Source organism: Otolemur garnettii, unplaced genomic scaffold (assembly GCF_000181295.1).
Source record: "Otolemur garnettii isolate 467f Iridium unplaced genomic scaffold, OtoGar3 scaffold00209, whole genome shotgun sequence".
NCBI lineage: Eukaryota > Metazoa > Chordata > Mammalia > Primates > Galagidae > Otolemur > Otolemur garnettii.
Window position 1 is genome coordinate 1,531,574 of NW_003852604.1, and position 6,725 is coordinate 1,538,298.

The 6,725-nt window shown below is 41.7% G+C and overlaps 1 protein-coding gene and 1 non-coding gene across 2 annotated transcripts in view; both read right to left on the minus strand.

Annotated features, from left to right (window-relative positions):
- GLYAT (glycine-N-acyltransferase) overlaps window positions 1–6,725 on the minus strand; it is a 52,228-nt gene that overhangs the window by 11,438 nt on the left and 34,065 nt on the right. The window lies entirely within an intron of this gene.
- Window positions 3,263–3,369, minus strand: LOC111722011. Its single transcript, XR_002770979.1, has one exon. It is a non-coding gene; the product is annotated as a U6 spliceosomal RNA (small nuclear RNA).

A 6,725-nucleotide genomic window follows, 5' to 3' on the forward strand; every position in this document is an offset into this window, starting at 1 on the left:
TCATTGTTGTTTGGCGGGTCCGGGCTGGGGATTCGAACCCGCCACCTTAGGTGTACGTGGCTGGCGCCTTAGCCGGTTGAGCTATAGGCGTCGAGCCATGATCTGTACTCTTATGATGAACCCATTTGCTTCTGAGCTACTGTGATTTGTCATTAAATTTAGCCTTTTTAATTCTGTAAAGGCAAAAGTGGAAACCTAATATACACATGTATAAGTAAGAAAAATTAATAAAGAAAAGGAAAAATATGATCTATAATTAGGAGGCAAAAATTAGTAAAATAGACCTAGAGCAGAAGCTTGAAAGGCTATGGTCAGAGCATTTTCCCTCTCACAGCAGAGACTCTCCTCTGATTTGTCATCCCTAATCCCCTTGCAATAGTCCTTGCAAAAATAACTTCTCTGCCAAGGGTGGTGGCTCTCACTGTAATCCGAGCACTCTGGGAGGCCAAGGCGGTGGATTCCCTGAGCTCAGGAGTTTGAGACCAGTCTGAGCAAGAGTGACATCCCATCTCTAAAAATAGCTGGGTGTTATGGTGGGCACCTATAATCCCAGTTACTCTAAAGGCTGAGGCTAGAGGATTGCTTGAGCCCAGGAGTTTGAGTTTGCTGTGAGCTATGATGCCACGGCATTCTACTGAGGGTGACAAAATGAGACAGTCTCAAAAAACAAACAAAAAAGCTCTACCCAAACCCAACCTTCTCCTTATGCAAATAAATAAGTACACAAATAAGAAAAAAATAGACTTAGAGATGGCAGAATTAGCAGACAAAAACACTACATAGATAACAATTTTGGTCTTAAGTTTAATATAGAGAGACATATGATAATGATGAGGAGAAATATTGGAAGATAAAAAGAAGATAAGAGGCACCTCATACAAAAAAATACATCTAAAATAAAAAATACACAGGTTCTCCATTCTGTTTCATAGATCTGTATCTCTATTTTTGTGCCAGTGCCATTCTGATTTGATCACTATCCACTTATAGTATGAGCTTAAAGATTGGTATAGTGTCCCAGATTTGTTTTTATGTCTTAGAGTTGTGTTGGCTATTTGTTTTTTTTGTTTTTGTTTTTTTTCTGATTGCATATACAACAAAGAACTATTTGCTCAAGTTCTTCAGAGTATGATGTTGGTGCTTTAATGGTGATTCCATTAAACCTGTAGGTGACTTGGGGTGGTATGGACATTTTAACAATGTTGATTCTTCCCAGCCACGGGCATGGAATATTCTGCCATTTGTTTTTAATGTCTTCTGCTATTTCTTTTCCAGAGTTTCATAGTTTTCTTTGTTAGGTATATTCCCAGATATTTCATTTTCTTTGCAGCTACTGTGAAGGGTAGTGTGTCTTTGATTTGATTCTCAGCTTGACTGTTATTGGCATATAGGAAGCCTACTGATTTGTGGGCCTTGATTGATTTTATATTCCCAGATTTTGTTTTTTTTTTTTTTTAGAGACAGAGTCTTACTTTGTCATCCTCGGTGGAGTAGTGTTGTGTCACAGCTCACAGCAACCTCCAGCTCTTGGGCTTAGTCAATTCTCTTGCCTCACCCTCCTGAGTTGCTGGGACTACAGGCAGCCACCATAAAGCCCGGCTGTTTTTTGTTACAGTTTGGCTGGGGCCGGGTTTGAACCCACCACCCTTAGTATATGGGACTGGTGCCCTACTCACTGTGCCATTGGTATATGGGGCTGGAGCCCTACTCACCGCCAGCATTACTATATTTCTTGGTCACTTGCAAGAGACTTGGGGTTGAGTCTTGGTTTTAAATTTCTGATGGTGGAAGTTAGAAGAAAGGCATTGCTGTCTGGGCTTACCTGCTTTTTGCTCCCTAGATCATTGATCTAAAATGGTTTCCTATTTCATTTCCCTTATTTTATGAATTTGAGAAAGAAAAACAAAAGCAGCTCTTAAAATATGTATGACACTTCCACAGAACTGCCACATCAGGCAAGGTCATAATGGAATGAAACAAAAACAAAAATAATGAAATGCCCAACACCACTCCACAACCATGTCTGTGTACAGACAAAAGTAAAAAGACAGTCTCACCCAGAAGCATGGCCAGGCATCCTTCTTCCCAGTGCTCATCACTTCCCTACTGCTGCTCCTCTTCTGCTTCAGGGACAGAAGTATTAAATAGAATTACACAACTTCCTGACAGTGTCCATGCCGGCGCAAAACCGTGTTTTCTTACATCCAAATCAACTGAGTCCCTCCTGCCAAACTCTTGCTGAGATGCACTGCACACCGCCCCCCCCCCCAGGTGTGCTCTCTCTCTCATTGCAACAGACCACAAAACCAACTTTGTGAGATTACAGGTGTTTTCCAGGCAGTCTGTGTCTAGGTTTTCAACAGGTGTGCCCCAGCACGCTGGTGTGCCATGAAAATTTTTTAAAGGTCATTAATTAAATTATTTTCAAAAGATGTTCAAAGCACAGTAAGTATATTCTTTTTTGTGATTAACGTAAGTGTGCCACAGAAGTTTAACTATACTTTTTTTATTTGTTATTTATTTTTTTTAGAGGCAGAGTCTCAATTTGTCATGCTCAATAGAGTGCTGTGACCTCACAGCTCACAGCAACATCCAGTTCTTGGGCTTAGCTGATTCCCTTGCCCCAGTGTCCCAAGTAACTGGGACTACAGGTGCCTGCCACAACACCTGGCTATTTTTTTGTTGAAATTTGTCTGGGGCTGGGTTTGAACTTGCCACCCTCGGTATATGGGGCCAGCACCCTACTCACTGAGCCACAGGTGCCACCCTAGAAGTTTAACTATAGATTTCTGGGTGCCATAAGATAAATGGTTGAAAAACACTGGTCTAGATGTTATCAGCACACTTAATCATTTAGTCTGGATGCATCGGTTTCTACTGTCTTGTTCTCTGTTCATTATCATACAGGCAAATTTAAAAACACGATAGTAGTTGGCTCGGCGCCTGTGGCTCAAGTGGCTAAGGTGCCAGCCACATACACCCAAGGTGGCGGGTTCAAATCCTGCCCTGGGCCCACCAAACAACAATGACGGCTGCAACCAAAAAATAGCCGGGTGTTGTGGCGTGCACCTGTGGTCCCAGCTACTTGGGAGGCTGAGGCAGGAGACTTGCTTGAGCCCAGGAGTGGGAGGTTGCTGTGAGCTGAGATGCCACAGCACTCTACCCAGGGGGCCAGCTTGAGGCTCCTGTCTCCAAAAAAATAAAAAAATAAATAAAAACACGATAGTAGTGGCATGATAGTGGGAATCTTTATTTTCTTTTATGAAGTATGGAACACTTTATGTATTCGTGTTTCATCCTTCTTCAGGAGCCATGCTAATTTTATCTCTATCATTCCAATTTTAGTATATGAACTGCCAAAGTGAGCCCCATACTTGAAATATTTATAGTAAAAATTTTTATATGTTTTGAATAAATAGTAAATCTTATCTCTATGCTTGTTCTCTTTAATCTACCTATTTACTCTCTTGAGTTGAAGCACAGGAGCTCCATTTACCCACTTGGTTCCAGAAAGTACCCAAATCTCTCTTCATTCATTTATTAGTTCAGAGCAGAAGCCTACAAGAATTTTTTCCTGGTCTTTGACAAACTTATAGAGTAAGTGCCAGATATATGTTTCTTTTTTTCTTTTTTTTTTTTTTTTGGCCAGGACTGGGTTTGAACCCACCACCTCCTGTATATGGGGCCGGCACCCTACCCTTTTGAGCCACAGGCACCAGTGCTTGATATATGTTTCTTAAGTTGAAGTCACTCCTTTGCCTTGGGCATATTTGCCTGCATATTCTGAGCATAACTCAATACAGGAATTTTGATTTGCATTACCTAAGAGGATGGGGTTTCCCAAAGCAGTGATCTTTTTTAAAGAAAATAAATTTTCTTGTGTTATTTTGGGCATATAACATGAAGCTAGGGATACATTTAGATAGAAAGAGGCTGTCCCACTGTGAAACAAATGAATAACTCCAACATCTTACACAGTTACCCATTTTTTTTTTTATGGTAAGAGCAGCTGAGATCAACTCAGTTACCATGAATCCCATAACCAGTATAATTTTATCACCTACAGTTTTCATGTTTCCATTAAGATCTCTAGACTTGCTCATCCTACATATCTGCTACTTTGAGTCACTTCATGACTTCACACCAGTCTCTGCTGATGTCTTTAGGAATGACCAACAGACAGTAGAATCTGGGCAATGAAATTTTCTCCCAATGCAGTCAGTACAGCAGAGACTTGCAGAGTAAGTCTCCTGAAGATACTGCTGAGCTGAGGCTGGTAATACGGACCTTGTACTTTGTTGGTAAAATATTCTGGTCGTCAGCCAGAATATTTTAGGTGGATTCCAACCTTTCTCTTGTGGTCTCATGTTGAAGGAGTTGGCTTTGCCAAATTAGGAGGCTGTCAATGTGTTCCCTGAGTTTCTTTCCAGAACACCACACTGCTCTTTGCACCCACAGCTCCTGCCATTGTGTGCAAACCAAAGCTGTGTGAAACTGACAGACCAGGGGCCGGAAGGAGGCTCAGATGACGTGGGCATTGCCCTTCCCGTCCTTCCCATTCTCAAGTACCCAAAGTAGAAATAAGACAGTGTGGAAGATACGGATGAGGTCTGATTAGCAGAATTCAATCTCTTTTCTTCTGTATATACAGAAGAGACTATTACTTACATGGAAGGCTGGAAGCTGTTAGGATCCTCCTGATTTTAAAACAAGTTGTTCCCTCTCCCTTGCTCACTGTGAAGCTTCTGGGAAACATCTCAACAATGATTCAGCGTGGGAACATTTTAGTTTTACTTTTATAGAGAAGGGAACAGAATTAGCTAAGCCTTAAGCCCAGAGACTTTTCACCACAGTCTTCACTACTCCATAGGACACTTGGTCTGCTATCCTCAGAAAAGAAAGGAGGTTTCATGGCAAAGATATTTTGAGTCTCAGTTTCACTATGTGAAACAACTAAGAAGGGATATTTGACGTTCTCTAGGTCCTTTTCTTTATCCCCTTGTCTCTAAGTTAGTCAAAAGCTTCATTGTGGAGGGAAGAAGAGACACAATAACCAGAGGTGCAGGGACAGAAGAGGCTTGAGTCCAGACAGAGGGACAAACAGCTTGTGTGTTTCTTTGCTCACTGGACCAGCACAGTGCGAGTTTGCTCTTATTTTTCTCAAACCTCGCAAGGAATCCTGCCCCTCCTAGAACATTAATTATCAATCTTTTCTCCTTGGGTTGTAGTCATTCATCTCCAAGGTCAAAGTCCACTGAGATTGTTCTGTCACTATTAACAGAGTGAGTCCCTGACCCCATTGTAATTCATATTTCACAAAGGCTGACTGCAGCTACCCAGTGAGTGATCCTCTTTATATCCCATGTACCCCAATCCCAGAAAGCTGACCCCTCCTGCTCGGCCTCCTTCAGCCCTTACACTCACTCAGCCAGGCAAAAGACTACAACTCAAGGGTGTCTGCTGCTCCAGTATCTTGGAAGAGTCTCTTAACCCCTTCTGGGTTGCTGCCCTAGCTGTAAAAAGTGTATTGTATGAGGTTGTCAAATATTGTTCCTGGTCTTCTTTGACTCTGAAGTATTTTTGCAGTGTTATGTGTGATGACAGACGTAAGCCTTCTCTCACACTTCAAGGTCAGATACAAGGGGAAATGTTCAGAAGCACCTTCCTTAGTCTTAGCATTCTAAGTGTTTTTCTCTGGGGCTCTGGCTGAAGGGCTGGTCTTGATGATGGGGGGAGCACAGCACAGGTGGTCGCAATGAGGGGGATGGTCCTAGACTGACAGGGTTTGGATCTTAACTGTATCACTTACCTGTTGTGTGACTTTTAGTGAATTATTTCCCCTCTCTTTGCCTCCACTTATGTATGGATAAAGGAAAGTGAATAATAGTAATTACTTTCTAGGGATTTGAGGAAAAATTATGTGCTTTTAATGCCACAGCTGAGAGAGTCTGTATGTCCTTTCTGACCTGAGAAGAAGGCCCTGACCTTAATTGGAGCTCTGGCTATTCCATTGCCTTGTACTCTTGGATCCCTAATGAATTCTAGAACATATAGGATTTTGTAGTTCATCTAGCCTGGTCTCATCACTAGGGGGGGATCAATCCTTTTTCCAGCTTTATAAATCCTAAACATAAGCAGATTGAGATTGTCTTTTCTTAATCCAGACATGCATAGTTATACTCACTTGGACCATAATTGTTAGACAAGGTCCTGACATGTGGTAAACACCTAGAAATGTTATATTAAATAATATGCTAAGTGCGTTATGTATATGCACATGTGTACATAAAACATTTAGTAGAATTATTTTTTCCACCTAAGTTTCCAGGTCTAGTCCCTTTTTAGAAGGCTCATACTCATCAAACAATGGAGAAAAAAATTTTTTAAGTTTCCATGTGATTCGGCTGCAGAAATGTGTGTACCCCATTTCACATAAAAAGACTCTCATGAAATCCTTTAATTCATTAATCTCAAAAAACTCAGTTGCAGTTTTTAGACTAGTGTGTACCAAAAGCCAGGGCAAACACATACATACCTGCATTACAGTGTGAGATGAAGCCAGTGTGCACACACGCATTCCTGACAGGGTGTGAGATGAAGCGGGTACATACATGTACATATCTACATTACGGTGTGAGAGGAAGCCAGTGCGTACATGTGCATACCTGGACAGGGTGTGAGAGGAAGCCAGTGTGTACATGTGCATACCTGGACAGGGTGTGAGA